Source organism: Gallus gallus, chromosome 3 (assembly GCF_016699485.2).
Source record: "Gallus gallus isolate bGalGal1 chromosome 3, bGalGal1.mat.broiler.GRCg7b, whole genome shotgun sequence".
Taxonomy (NCBI): domain Eukaryota; kingdom Metazoa; phylum Chordata; class Aves; order Galliformes; family Phasianidae; genus Gallus; species Gallus gallus.
Window position 1 is genome coordinate 13,517,404 of NC_052534.1, and position 15,927 is coordinate 13,533,330.

A 15,927-nucleotide genomic window follows, 5' to 3' on the forward strand; every position below is an offset into this window, starting at 1 on the left:
AATGAGGAGGGTGCAGCTTTAGGACGCTAAAGGCTTCGGGAGCCAATAGAACATAAGCATCCAACTACCAGAGCTTGTTTGGTTGTTTTTCGTTGAATTCATCATTTTTCATTCCTGCCACCTGCAAACATAACATTTGGAAAAAAGCTTATTTGGGAAAAAAAAAAAAAGAAAGAAAGAGACAATGGCAGCATACGGCTCTTTTACCTCGCTCTCTTTCCATAGAATATACACATTCCTGGCATTAGGAGTGAACATGGCAACATGCTCTGAATGCATGCAAATAAAATAACCTGCTTTGAAAATATAGCAGCTGAATATGCATTTTTAATTAATTCTTAAATATCTTGGCTTGCAAACAGAAGTCCTCCATGCAGCAAGGAAGAGATAAACAAAGCAATGATGTGCACAGCAGGGCTCATGGGTACCTGCAGTATTTTACAGCAAACTGAACCCGCAGTTCATGGCTCAGCTCTCGCTTTCCCTGCTCACGTGTTTCCGCATGGCCGGCTGCCTGCTTTGTTCTTCTGAAATCTTGATGAAGTTCTCTGGCCTATAAAATGCAGGTCAGACTAGCTGATCAGACTGACTCCTGCTAGGATTACAGGATTAGAGCCTGTGATCCTGTGCAGTCCTGAGGACTGCACCGGTCTTAAGTGCCAGCCCTGTCCAGCACACAGTCCTGCGGTTCAGTTCGGCAGCAGCAGGCAAGCGGGTTGGCAGCAGCAATGTGATGTGTGAGGCACAGAGGTTTCAAACCCAAACAGGCTCTGCCCGCTGGCAGTGAGCAAGGGATGGAGATGGAGAAGTGTTACTGCAGCATTTCTGGATTGTGCAACTCTTTAATCATGGGGTTTTTTACGTGTACGTCCAAGGGTGCTTGGCAGAGAAGTTGTCTGTTGAAACAAGAGAATTACAAAAGCACTTGAGGGAAGGAAAAGTGATCTCCTGCAAAACATCCACAGCTGTTGATGTATAGCTTCTTTTTGAAGGAAACAAATAAACCAAGTATAGATGACGCACAGATTCCTTTTCTCCCTTTCTTTCAGTAATAAATAACTCCTCTCAACCTATAGTTTCAGAATGAGATCTGATTTTTCTGCCTAGGTAGTTGCATGGCTCTGATTGCTACTTCTCTAGTAAAGTGCTTCTCTGGTTTTGATAAATCTCCAAAAGGTAAGAAGGCAATGCATTACAGGCTGTTTTTTTCAAAGACTTCTGGATAACCTATATTGAAGGTGCAAAAACGTAGCTACAAGAATTAATCATTTGACTCAACTCCAAGCACAGTCACTTGCAGACTGGAAAATAGCACAATTTATCCAAGGTGGCCTGCAGTCGTTGTAGCTGAGTAAAGTTAAATAATGCAGCACTCTTTAAAATTGCATGAGTATATGATTTCCTCTACCTTATTCATTCATAATTCCTACTCTCTTGTAGTTTAGTACAGTCAGTGATTATCTCATCTGTTTGATCTGTCTCTGAGGTGAGTGGGAATGGTAGGTTGTTGTGCATCACCCTTGCTTGTGCCATGCTATAATGCTGCAAAGGAGTGCTCAGTTTTCCTTCTGAGTTTAGGAATGACTGTATGGCCTAGCCTTTCATCTTGAGGTAAGTGTAGAATGGAAAAGTGAGTGAGGAAGTGTTACTTTCTAATAAAATCATCTGATCTACTGCACTGCTGTCCTTAGGAAGCAAAAGAATTTGTACAGTGCTTCCAATGTGCAAAGGAGTGCTTCAAATGTCTGCCTCCCACTGAGGTACACTGTGGGCTCTCACTTTCGTGGTCTCTCAGTCACAAGAGTTCCTCCAGGGACTAAACTGCATGACTAACTAAAGTAAGCGGACACTGATGGAGACGAAGCAAACGAAGGTGCCAGGAGTGCACCTATCACCAACATCTAGTGCAGAACAGAATTGCAAGAACAGCTTGCCCTGTAGAAGAGACGGAAACTGCCCAGTAGGCCGTGGGACTGCTAAAAGTCTTGATAATTCAGTGCTCTGTTTTTCTGACAGCTTCACGATACGGTGTTAAGCAAGCAACTGCATCTGGAGCCACCCCTTATTGTCCAGGATTGGGAATACTTGCCACTGATGGTTGATGCCCTCAGATCTACTTAAAGAAGAGATTGCATTAGTGTCCTTCATATATGTAACAGAGCAATCAGCTGGATTAACTAAACCTGCCTATTTAAATTGATTAAATCATCCAGGTGATCTCACCTGGACTGACTTAGGAAGAGATCTTAGGAGCCTCTGCCAGCAGCATGCTGGGGATGAGAATAGCTGGCCTCAAACACTATTCCATGTTGGCTGCTCTATGCACTTCAGTGGCGTCCACAGACCTGCATAAAGGCTGGTGAAGTACAGCCTGGAACACAGGAAGTCTTGAGGGAGTTTAAGACACCAAAAGGAGGAGATGGAATCTTTCAAGATAGCAGAAGTTTTTTTCAGAGCAGCAGATGAAAAAACACGGTTGAGATATTCTCTAACACACGAGTAGGCTGAAACTAGATGTGAAACAGCAGTTTCTCCACTCTCTCTTTGTCCCAGCACTTCAGTGTGAGGAGCCAGACTCCATGCAAACTGGGAAAGCAGGGTCACTTGATGGATTTTTTGCAAAGCTCAAAGCAGTCATTCTTTGGGCATGAAGCAATAAATACTAATTTCAGTTAGCCTAGTGTCTGTTGTGCTTCTCTGTCTGATTAGCTGAACCCCAAGGTACTGCAGCAACTGAGACTGCAGCAATTAATTAGCCTAGTGCTCTAGTTGTCTGAACTCTTTCCACATCGGTCAGGTTGCCATCTGTTGGGTCTTGCCCATCTCCACATTTTTTCCTCCTTGTCCTGCCCCACCCTCACTGCAGTCAACCCTGAAAGTCGGGAAGCAGTTGCCAGCATTTCCACACAACGTGCCCGAAGAGCAACACGACACAGCAGTTTCTCAAGCAGCTTGATCCCTGAGCACTTGGGTGCAATGCCAAGAGCTCTCTCAGTGTTTGATAGTACAAGCCCAGCTCCTGGAGGTGAGCAATTAAGACTCATTCGCTCCTGTTTCCCCTCCTGTCTCTCTGACCTGCTAGTCATAGAAAATATAAACATCTGGAGGCACCAAAAGTTAAAATGCTGGAAAAATATAAGGCTTCTTATGAACCAAGTTAAGCTATCAGAAAACATACATCATAAATTTGGAAGGGGGCTGGTTTGCATTTCTCTCTATCCTTATGCTACTTGTACAAACTCTTTATACCTAATAAGGCCTTAAACATTGCTACTGCAACCTCAGAAGAAAGGTGTTTGCTTACCTGGAAACTTAGATCTCTGAGGCTGTACTGGGATAACAAATAGATGATTTCGGCTGTTAAAAGCCTTCAGTTCTAGGAGCAGCTGTGATTAGGGGTTTCTGTCTTTGTTGTGTCACTTTGGATGTGGCACATTTTGCACTAAAAAAGCTGCATTTATATTAAAAAACGTATTTTTATTTATACTAGCAAGCCACAGTGGTTAAGATTTCCCATGGGGACAAGTTATTTAAAAATATATATTATAAAACCAAATATGAATAGTCCTTTCTTTGGAAACCAATAGTTGTATACAAATAAAGCGTGTAAGAAATCTTGAAAAGGAGAGAGTTCCATAATTGTTCTTCCCTGCCTTTGCCCCACAATACCAACTACCGTCTCATCCAGATCCTGCTGACCAAAGTGCATGCTGTAAGTAGAGACCTATCAGTGTAGTCTTTTGGTTTGGTTTTAATTGTTTTACTACCAGTCAGGTACAGGCAGATGTTCATATTCACCGAACCCTGTGCCAAAAATATATACAAGCAAATATATACATCAGATCTTGCAGAATAAATACCAGCACTCACTTGAAACTGTTAACAAGGAAAACTAGGAAAAGTTTGAAGCCTTGTTCTTTCTTGTTTTCCTTAAATTCCTGACACAGGCCTTTGATGTGCTATGCAATTGGGTCAGCACATGGGAAATACATTTTAATACATCCACATCTATGAAGTGAATACAGTGCAAGAAATCCTAAATGTAAAACCTCACAGATTCTATGATAAAGATTCCCATTAAAAAAAAAAAAAAAAAAGACTTAAAAGAGCCTTTATTTACCCAGCACCAGGATCAAAATAACCCAAATGGAGAAAGATATTACTGGGGCAGATCACCGTGTAGTTAAAGCAGTACAGGCCCATGGAAATCACCAGCTCTCACGGAACTATACTGGTTAACAAAGTCTCGGTTGTTGGTTTCCAGAGCAGGAGCTGATGCTCAGCTTTGTGAGCTTTTAGGCCTTGTCCACGCAGGCAAGCTTTACCAGTATGATTTACAGGATCTAACCACAGGCACTTCTGGTCTGCTGTGTGCTTCTGAGCAGAAAAGCAATGGGAGATAACCTGTGCTGCTGGGCCATCAACAGCTGCAGCTGGCTGTGGGCATTGGATGGAGTTCCCTACTGTGTCTCTGGTGGGGTGTCTGCAGTAGGGGGGGCTTCATGGTGCGTACTCTGACATACAGCATGTCCTTCCTGTGCACAGCCTGAGAGCACAAAGAAAACTTCCAGTGCTGGCCAGCAGTGCAAAGGGTCTTGTCATTTCTCAGGGGTGTGAGAAGAATGCTCCTGGAGATTCTGGCTCAGTGTTAGAGTGCAGGGAAGCTGCCTTGGGGAGTCCTCGAAAGGAGCCTCAGAGAAACCACAGTAAGAGTGAGGAGGAGAGGGATGGATAGGATAGGAAGGCAGTACAGGGAAGCACTGAGACAGCTTCACTGCTTAGACATACCTTGGCTAGGAGGTACGGTGGAGGAGAGAGTTGGCCTCTTCCCTTGTAACCCCACAGGCCTGTGGGCAGTGAGATTATAGCTCAGACAGAGAAGGCTTAATTTTCTGTCACTCCCAAGTGGCATAAAACTAACATCTGTGAGGACAGGGGCTACTGGATAGCAGAGCTAATTCATCAAGGCCCAGAGGCAGCCTGCCTACCCCTCATCCCACACTTACAAAGAACAGGTGATGTTCCCCAGATGGAGTGCTTACGGATGTTTCCTTGGTAGGACATTAGCCTTGTGCGGTCCCAGCAGGGCTCTATGGCTGCTCTCAGTCCTATTTTCTCACAGAAATGGCAGCTGTGGGATTCAGATAGTCCCAACTTTCCAGCCAAAGTTCTGACTGGGCTATTTCTTATGAATCCCACAGCCCACAAAGAGACAAGAGAAACCTCAGGTTTTTTTTAATCCACAAGAGGTTAAAAGTCAGACGTTTGCCTTCATCCTGGGTCATTGTCCAAGTGCCTGCACCCCCTTTTCATTCCTGTGTTTTCTCCCCACGATGAGTCCAGCCCTCTCTGCCTTGGTGGGACCTTCTCCCCTTGTTCCTTGGCCTACCTTGCCTTCCTCCAGGGGCTGGGTTCCACTGGGGCCTTTCACAGCCACCAGAGTAGTCTCTTTCCCTTGGAAAAAGCAGAATTTTTGTTTTGCACAAGGAAAAAGCAATGCAGTTAACTATTATAACCCATTACCTGAGGCATTTTTGCCTCCTTCATTCAGCGATAAACCACAATGATCTCACAATCTTGAGCATTTTGATATATATATACATCACGGTGCAATTCACAAGTTTGCCCTAAAAATTACCTTTCAGGGATAAGTGGCTTTCTATGAAGGTTTTCATTGTCTTCTGGTACTCATCATCTGTCATGTGGAGCTGTGCTACCTCCATTCTTGAAGAGCACTCTTCTTTCGCAGTTGTTCCCTCCTCTTGAGGAGGCCAGTGTGCAGCAGACACCCTAAAACCTGCTTTATCCAAGTTCCTAGCAAACGTCCTCCCAATTGAGCTGTTGGATACGAGAATTACAATTGCTCTCCCTTTTATGTCAATGTTCTTCTCCACGACGCCGAAGGACCAGAAGATAATGAAGCAGGTAAAAACAGCAATGGAAACGAATGCAAAGGCATAAAGGAGGCAAGAAAGGATCGTTGCGAGAAAGTAAGTCTGTGGCCAGCAAGACCAAGTGGTGAACGAGGAAAATCATCGTTAGAAGGATTAGCTCCTCCTCTCTCACAGGCAAGCTGAGAAATTAGCAAAGATTCACTGCGTGCAGCCACGCTGTTATAAAGCCGGGCAGCATTGCAAAACATGCGGAGGCAAAAGGCAAAGCCCCACTGGGAGGATGAATCATTGCCTTGGCTATGGCAACAGCGGAGATTTCCAAACCGCATACATTTTCAGGAGAGAGCACTGCTGAGTTTGCCTCGGCTTCGCTGTGCACTTGGTTGCTCTACTAGGGTGAAATTCAAGGATGTACTTTGTCAGGGCATTTCCTCATGTGCCTAGTGACGTTTAGAGGGAGTTCTCAAAGTAGTGCGTGTGGCGTTGGGAAGCCATGGAGTAGAAATAATCCCTGCATCTGTTCAGCGTGCCGCAGCTCTCTTCAATTAACTACTCTTGCTACTGCTGCAAAGCAGGAAGTTTTAGTGAGTCTAGGAAAAGACCTGGGTGGATGCAGAATGAAAGCTGCCCCCTGGCACCAGCACTTGCCTTCCTGTAAAAGATGTTGGGCTGTGTCACTGTGCCAGGAACGGCGTGCTTCCTGGCTGCAGGGACTGCGTCAGCATGGAAAGGCTTCATTCATACCAGAGGTGAGACAGACAAGCTGGGTGCTCGAGAAGGAGCTTTGTCGACTGAAGACGGATTTCAGCCAGGGAAGCACTACTCCCTGTGCTGGCAGAGTGGGAAGCAGAGCAGTGCCGTGGAGAGGGGTGCATTTGTCCCCGGGTGGAGAAATGCCCTTGGCATTCAGGATGCAGCAGGGCCCCTGCACCAGCAGAAAGGGCCTGCTAGGCTTAGGAACAAGGAGGGCAGAGGTAAATCCTGCTGCTGCCAGGCTCAGCTAACAGACGGTCAGGAGAAAAGCTCCCGTATGAGCCCGTTGCTTCCTGACTACCAGCCCTTCCTGCTTTCTCTGAGGCAGCCAGCGAGGCTGGAAGCAAGATCCTTCCCATCCTGGTCAGGGTGGAGGTGGCTTCTGATCACCACTAAGACCTCAGCGTCAGAAACTGCTCTTGAAACAGCGTTTCCATTTTTTCCCCCTTTCATTTTTAGAGAGGATCAGTTTAAGGGGTATCACCAAGAAGTCTTCCACCGCTGGCAGTGTTGTGGTGTAGGTGGGTGTTGTGTTTATTCCCCGCTCAAACTGGAAAGGCTCTGGGCGCGTGGGACAGGCTGTCAGCACGACCCACCCGTGCTTTACTCGTCCTTCTTGTCTGTTCCCCGTGTGAGCACGCAGGTCCCATCTCACAGCTTGGTAGCACCACGGCATCGCAGCAATCCAACTCTGGCTGCTTTTGTAATGGAGTTGCTGCTAGCTGCCAAAACCAAAGCCAACCTGCACGCCCCTCCCAGCACGTACACAAATGCCTTGAGCTTTATTTCAAGTGGGCAAGTGATGCAAACACCCGGTTTGCTTTAATTGGTTCACAAGCAGAAAGAAATGGCAGCGTGTGTGTCCTGGGGGACTCGGCTCCCCCACTGGGTGCTCTTGAAGATCTTTCAGCCCTTCGTGCCAGAAGGACGAGCAGCCAGGAAGCTGCGCAGGGCTGAGGAAGCACAGCCCGTGCCGTGCCGCAGGGTGCAGCCACACGCGGGCACTGCGGCCAGGCTGCGGGCGCGCACCCCCACCCCCCTCTGCTACATTTACTGACCGAGCATTAAAAGCCTCTGTGCTCCCCTTCCACGCGGAAGCTGTAAGGTGAGCCTAAAAGGCAGCGAAGCGGAGCTCCGTGAGGCTGGGCAGGTAGGGATATCATCTCCCCGTGCCGGGCCTCGGATGCTTCAGCCCCCAGGCGCCAGCGCCGTAGGCGCGAGGGCTGCCGTGCTGCACGTCAGCGTGATTCAGCTGGGGAAGTTCGTGTTTGGGTGCAGGGCAGATCGATCGTCTGAAAGCAGAACTGTCGCAGGCTGCTAGGACTGGCTGTAGGGCCGGTCAAAAATGTGCTGAATTTTAAGTGTGCTGTGACTGAAGTCATTTTTTCTTTGGGAAATAAATAAATAAATAGATAGATAGATAAATAAATAAACCCAAACCCGGTACTTGGCACTTTGTTTAGAAATGAAGACATTTTTTTTAGCGATCTCCTTCCCCAAATCTCCCCGCGGCCGCAGCGGAACGCTCCGCTCACTGCCCGCGGGCGCCGCCCCCGCGCTGCCCCGCGCCGCCGGCGGTGCAATGGCGCCACCTGCCGGCCGCCCCGGAGAGCGGAGTTGCGCCCCGACTGCCCCCACGCTCCTTCGGGGATACCCGCGGCCCTCAGAGACCCCTCTGCGGTCAGCGGTTCGCCGCCAGCCCGACCCCGGCCGCTCTTTGCGGTGGGTGACGTTACTTCCACCTTTCTTCTGAGTGAACCTTTCGGATCCTTCCCAGAAATGCAGTTCTCTGATTTGAAAAGAAGAAAAGCACCCGGCCACCCTGAACCATAAAAACAAAAAAACCAACCAACCAACCAAACAAAAAACCCACAGCCCTGTTTGTGAAGGGAATTATTTGTCTGTTCAGTGGCTCATCTCAGTCTTTGAGTAAGCATTAAAATGAGAGACAGCGCTGTGGGTCAAGGAAACGCTTCAAAGCTAGCAGTGTTTTTTTTTCCCATCTGGGAACAGCGAAGACCTCAGGCCTGCCCTGCGCTTCATCTTATCATATTCATGAGCGTAAAGACATTGTGCCAGCAGGCGACCCGTGGGGCAGCAGTGACATCCTTGAGCTCCACTGCTGGCTGTCACCCAGCTTGGGTTTTGCACCGTAATTTCTAAGATAACTCCTCCAAGGGTTTCCGCTGCATCCTATCTTGAATTTAGTTAACTCTTGGGAGGCTACAGTATTTTACTCAGCAGATTGTTGTTTTCAGGCCTGTTCCAGAAATTACTGGTTAATGCTCTGCTTCAGCATGGGGTTTGGTGTTTCTCACATTAAGCAAGAGGACTGAATGAAGATAGCTGCAAGGAGAGCTAAGCAGTTAAGTCGTTGCCTCAGATTTGTGTTTCTCTTAGCGAAGGCACCTGGATGTTTTCAGCAGCACGTCTTGGGGTTTTCACTGGGGCGAGTGTGGGCATGAGCTGATTATCTCACAGCAGGCTTGAGCCCACCTGACGGCAGGTTTTCTCTCGAACAGGTGTGTCAGCCCACTAGCCTGTTGGTGGGTCAGGTGAATTCAATAGCAGCTTCCTGAGAGGAAAAGGGAGAGCCAGGAAGAAGGGTACTGACTTTGGACTATGCTGTTGCTGTAGTGCTCTGCTTCCAGCTCAGACTTTCTGTGGGTGCTGCCTGAGGCACTAGGAGCTGTGGGCAGAGACAGGCTGTGATTCAAGGCAGTCCGTTTGCTTTGTAACAAGTGTCCAGGTGGCAGCTGTCTCCCACTTGCTCCTCGTGTGATGATTGGGAATTGTTCTCTTGGGATAACAGAGATCTGCTTTTGCTGCTAGGTTTGATGCTTCTTAAGGGTATAATCCTTTTGGAAGGGTTAGATTAGCCTAATATGCTTGTCTGCCTGAAAAGGATGCTTCCTTTGTGGAAGTTCCCTGTATTTCACCTGTAGCTCCATTTGGCTGTGCAGTTCAAAATGCCTGCTGTAAGGAGCCGTATGCTTCTAAAGGTCTTGGGAGCACAGTTACCTTCCGTGTAACGAGAGAGACTTATCTTAAGCAGACCCTGAAGCTCTGGTTTTTGGTTGCTATCACCACCACGTACGTGATGCTGCTAACTGAGCAAGAAGCAGCAATGTTTCTTCTGAAGCTATGTTATGAAGTTCTATCTCCAGGAGACTTGGAAGTGTCACCACGCACCTTTGAGTCACTTTCTGGGGACTGAGGTTTCAGTCTGGTGCAGGCTTACTTTGACCATTCCTTTGCTGCCAGCAGGGCAAGAGAAAGCAGAGCGGAAGAACGTGAGTCCAGGGGAGAAGTGCCCTCAAAGCTTCACAGCGCCGCTGCTGGGGCAGGTTTATTCAGCTGCTCACACAACGCGTTGGTTGAGCTGTGCTGGGCTTGGCCTGGTTTTTACTTGAATACTCCCTTTTCAGAAGGGCTAAAAGTAAACACTTGAATAAGGTTAAGTTCCGTATTAGTACTACAATGCTTTCCCTGTGCTTCGGACTCGCTCTGCTGAGGAAATGGAGGTGTGAGTTTACTTCTCTTGGTTTGGACTGCACTCGGGACACCTGCAGATACGAGAGCTGAAAACACAAGAACGGTGTGAGCACCTCGGTCAGCAGCTTTAGCCGGGTAGTCCGGTGGCCTCTGGGAGCAGTCAGGAAATAACTCTCAGTTGAAGCTTCTTTTCTTCTCTTGCTTGACTGAAGTTCTTAATGTAAAACATTACACCTCCGTGAAAGATAATGAGGAAATTCAGTTTTTCAATACAGAGAAAACTGTGTTTAGTTCCATACCATAGGGGAAAAATGGACTTTAAGGTTCATATTTCTGTTCTTTCTTGCTGATTACAGCCACAAAGTATTGTTTTGTTCCCAGATGAAGTAATAACACTTAATTTTTCTTTTGTTTCTTTCTTGTTTGCTTTTCTTCCTTCCTTTTTTCTTAACAGAAATATGAAAAAGATGGAAAATAGACTAAAAACGAGATTGGGGGAGTAGGAAAAGATGAGAAGAATAAAATTTTCTTTCTTCCTGCTAGAAAAGTTGAAATATTTTTTTCGTCCTACTTCGGTTAGTCTGGAGAACCCAAACATTAAGTAGTGAACCTCCACTCAGGTGTTTGTGTCTTGCAGTGCTCTGATATGGCCTAACCCCAACCTTCAGACCCCCTAAAGGGAAGTAGTGAGCAAATAATGACTTCCCCTCTTCATTTTCATACCATTGGCTGTAGTTGATGACAATAAAACAATTTATTCACTTTTTATCTGCCAACTCAGCCTTTACTCACACCTTTAAAAAAAAAAAAGTCCAACTTGCTTATTAAAGGAGCTGTATGGATGTCCTTTGACACGCTTTGCTATGCTGGCCATGAATCTAAAGAAGAAAACAATACCCTTAGGTGGATATTAACATCCCAGGCATTCTCCTGCAGCACAAGAAGTTACTGACCTATTGATTTACGTATTTTGTTAGCTGCTTTAATCCTCTTCCCATCCCTGTCCCCTCTCCCTTTTTCTTTCCTCTCTCTCTGAAGGTAAGTTTCATTTCTTTGTCTTGAAGCTTCTTGCTCACTGTTAGATATTGTTTGGTCTCAGCCCCTTAATTGAGTTGAATGGGAGCCGAGAGGAGAAAATGAGCAATGCACTGATAGAGAGCAGTACGGTAGCAGGCTGTAATGTATGGGCAGAGCGTGCTTGTGACACACAGGTACACAAAGAGTCATTTAAGGATATACAGCCCTCTGAAAAACTGGGCACACAGTTGAAGTCATAGGGCATGTGTCACAAGGTCAAGCTTACGTACCACAGACAGCGTTAATTCATTTGTTTACTCACAAGCATCGATCTTTTCAGTCAGAATACTCTTTCAAGTGATATGTGTACTATTTCTTTTTTTTATGTAAGTATAGTATAGTATAGAAATTTTTGAAACCTTCTCAAAGATTATATCAGCCAGCTCAGCCTCTTTAAATTACAGAGTCCTGTGCTTCATTGACCAATAGATTGCCTGAAATAGAAAACTTTATTCTGTCTCAGATTTTACCAGTGGATTTCCTAGACACGGAGGACTTGTAATAATGTTTTAATGGTAGACCCTGTGGAGATCGTTGTCTGCATTGGTGCCTTTCCTTAAATGCTTGTCTGAATTGGAGCTCAAACGCTTTAAAAGCTCAGCTGTTCCCGAAACAGGATTGTTCACAGCAGCTGTCTCTGATTTCTGGCATTCTCACAACCAGGCTGTAACTTCCTAATTCTCCCAGCCCTGAGCTCTTCCTGGATGTGAACACCCAGCCAAGGTTTGTGCTGGCCTCTAAGTCCCTCTCTAGATGGAGAACTCCTCAGGGCAGAGTTCTTCTAGGGGCCCCATTTCCCCTGCAGCCCCTTTTAGTAGCCCTACAATGCTGCTCTGGGCTTCTTTCATCCATAACTGGAGTGATGACCCACGCATCAAGAAACACAGTGTGCCTCAGATGTTCTGGCATCCACCCTTAGCTTTCTCTGGAGCATCCCCTGCAGCTCACTAATGACTTGTAGATCTGCACATTCCCTTTCCTTGAGCTCCAGCTCTAGTTTCATGAGTCAGTGAGACAGAACTTCAAGTGTGTCCTTACTGCTGGGAAAGCTCTTTTCAAACAGAAGGCATCTTGTCACTATTACGATCCTGGATGTTGTGGACTTGCAAAATAATTTGGTTTGGAAGGGGTCTCTGGTGAGTTTCTAGTCTAATCTCCTACTCAAAGCAGGTCCAGTTATTGGGAGATTTGCAGTGAAACTGCTGAAGCTGGCAATGCTGTGCATCTCAGAAGCTCTCCATCTGCAAAGACATTCAAAAACCAACTGGATGCAGTCCTGAATGACCTGGTCTAGCTGACCCTGATTGAGTAGAGGAGTTGGACTAAGTAACAAATCAAGAAGTTCTTTCCAACCTCAGTCGTTCTGTGAGGTTCTGTCATCAACAGCCAAAACGTATGAGGATAAAAGTACAAAATGCATCATGTGAATTGTTCACTTAACATTTTCACAAATTATGCAACTGGCTCTAGCTGAGATGAATGGAAAAATATACAGATGCATAGAATAACTCACCTGAACAGTTGTTCATCATTCAGAAAAGCAAGCACTGCTTTCCCTCACCCAGTCTGTCCCATCTGCTTGAACTGCAAGCACTTAATGCAAGATGTCCTATATTTCTCTGCTACCAAGCATGCTGGGGCTTTAGCTACATCACTGGAGTTGCTAAATAGTATTTTACAGGATAAATCCTTTTCCCATCACAACTCTTAAGTTAGCCATTATTATCCCACTTCTACAGTCAAGGAAATTGGGTCAGAAAGGAGAAATGACTCGATGGAGGCCAGCAGGGTATGGAGTGACAATTAGGGTAGAAGTGCCTCGGGATAATCAGTCGGGTGCTGCCATTTGCTGCATCCTTCCCACACTGGAAAAAGCCAACAGCATCACATCCTTTTGTCCTTTGAAACTGCTTGATGATGACAGCTTGTTATGTCTTTGGGTAAACACATCTTTAAATATGTTTCTTAAAGTTGCAAAGTATTCTAACTCCCAAATTCCTTTCCAGCTCAACATTAATATTAATGCAGATTGTCTGACTTCAACACATGGGCTCTTCTAAAGTGTACAGATCTCACGTTGACTTAGGCTGGAGCAGAAACCATATTTGGGAAACCCTGAAAACCTTCTTTAGGAATACCTCCCTTAGGGAGAAGCTCATTAAATACCTGCAAAAAATGCTACCAGCTAACCATAAATATGGACATGCTCTAGTTTTTGGCTTCCCTTTCTTTTTTTCCCCAGCATGATGACAGATGTTCTTTCTACCTCTCTATAGCCAAGTTTTTAGTTGAAGGTCAGGGGCTGAGAATTTGAAAATGATACCTGACTGAAATGAAATTGCTTCTGCCTGTTGACATGTTCTCTAGTTATGTGTACCAGTATATAACAGAAATATGTAGTGGCTTCTGGTACAGAGGCTTGTTTGTGCAGGAAAACAAAGGAAGCTCCCTGCCAAGAGCAGGGCAGGTACAATAAGCACTCTGTTTCAAATAGGCTGTGGCAGGTGATTCTTCCAAACAAAATTCCTCATTAATAACAACATCCAAGTGTGCGTGTGTTAGGTGAGCTCTTCACCTACAGTGATCCTATTGTATTTGATTTTATTTCTTGTCTCTACTCTGTTCTGGACAAGTTACTGAACAGCACCACAGGTGTCATTTTTGGAGACCTATTTGTCATAGCCAGATCAGGGTTTGGTGATGATGGTGTTTGCGGATGCTTGGCTGTTGTTCTATTCCTTAGTATTCCAAGGATGAAGATTCCCTCAGCTCAGTGGGTTCCTGCTCCAGAATAGCAGGTCAGTGCTGTCCCTCCGCTGGCCTTGCTCCAGCCTGTCAGCATCCTTCTCCTCCAGAAGGCCCCAGAGCACTGTGTATTTTCCATCTATCCTAGCTTGGACTCAACCATCTCACTTTGAAAATCCTGTTTGGTCCTCTATGGGTGGACTGTTTTCCTGAGTGCAGTTTTCTAGCTCAGTTCCCAGGCAGGATCTGGCCTCCAAAGGGGCTCAGCCAAGCTGCCTCGCTGAATCTGAACGTCTGAATGTCATGTGAAGGTGTGCCTTTTTCAGGAGACAGGAGGACAGTACTAAAGCATGTTTGCCCCATGTCTCTCTTCTTTGCAGATTACCAGAGTTAAACCTACATCGTTTTTAAAAGTGAGAGCTTTTAGGCATCAATATCCTATCTCCTTGCACTCCTGCAGTGATGTGCCCTGACTGAGCCAGGCTGTGGAAGAATAAAGGCAGCATACTGTACTGAGAACTGCTTACATATCATGGTGCTGAGAAAGGTGAATGGGAAGGGAATTAAAGATGTTGTGACCTAGCAAGGAGGCCAAGAGTAGGAAATGGGGACTTTTCAGTGTGTTGGTAGGCTTTTAACCTTCAGCAATGTGTGAGACAGTGGGAGCAGCAGCTTGAAGCACCGGTGGCCTCTGTTTGCATAGTCTGAGTAAGGCTGGTAGTGCTAAGTGTCCAGCATTTCTCATAGCTTTCATAAGGCTGCAGGGCACTCTTCCAGACCCGATCACTTAATCTCCTACATAACCATCAGATAAAGACCATCTCCAGCAGAAGGAGGTTCAAAATAGGTACTATTCGTTGCTGGAAAACCCACCCTTCTCTAAAGGCTATCAGAAAAGACAAGGTTCCCTTCTGGATATCCAGCACAGGCTGCAAGATTACCTCCTCCACTGGTGCCCAAATGGGAGGGGTTCTCTTGGAACATCACAAGATAGAAGACAGGATTATGACATCTATCTCTCTTGTTTCTGGATCTCTTTAGCATTACATATTTAATCTAGGTCAGTTATAACACAGCTTGAAGCTGAAAGATGAAAGAGCTGCAATTAACACAATCAAACCTGTATTTTCTTATGAACAGCAAATGTTATGTAGACAAGCAGACAAAGATCTCTCCCAGCTTATGTACTTGCTGAAGATTTAGCAAGCACATCAATAAACTCTGTTCATGGAGATGCTCTTGAATCTTTGTATTTTAGTCTTGTCATCAGCAAATTTCATGATAATTATGTTGTGTGGAATGATTACTACAGAATGAAAGAGCAAGCTCCAGGGTAGTTCATCTCTATGGCAGTTCATTTTTCAGTGATATGAGCGATGGATCTAATCAGCAGGTCCATGCAGCGGAATAAATTCTACCATCTCGTCATTGCTTTGGGCTGTGGGTTATTCTCACTGATAACTGTTTTTTATAACTAGGAATGGCTCCTACTACGTCCCAGTAAAGAAAAGGACGCATATGTATTATATGAGTTTATTGTGCTTTGTGGCTGACATTTGCAAAGCTACCCAAAGGATCTGGATGCCCAAATCCCATCAATTTTAATCATTGCAGAATACCCCATCCCTTTGTGGTCCTAATAGAAACATCTATATACACAGTGCTTAATTCAAAGTGTGTAGAAGTCAGTGGATATTAGGCTAGGCCTGTATCTGGGACTTCAGACTAAAGAGAAGTCACCACACACCTCCCATGAAGGAGTTGAAGGTAATGCAGATGCCTTGAGTAATGTGTTAGAGCAGGCTGATTCAGGTTGCCTGGGAGCTACCTCAGGAGGAAGATGGGACCTGTGGGTAGCAAAAGCTGCAGCAGCTGTGTCAGAGCAGGGGTGGGTATCAGGGCAGTGAGGGTGCCAGAGCCATTGACATGGCAGCCAGGCAGCCCTGAGTAATGAGCTGAGCAT

The 15,927-nt window shown here is 45.9% G+C and overlaps 1 protein-coding gene across 11 annotated transcripts in view; it reads left to right on the plus strand.

Annotated features, from left to right (window-relative positions):
• PAK5 (p21 (RAC1) activated kinase 5) overlaps positions 1 to 15,927 on the plus strand; it is a 316,295-nt gene that overhangs the window by 194,783 nt on the left and 105,585 nt on the right. The gene's annotated exons all lie outside the window — the stretch shown is intronic.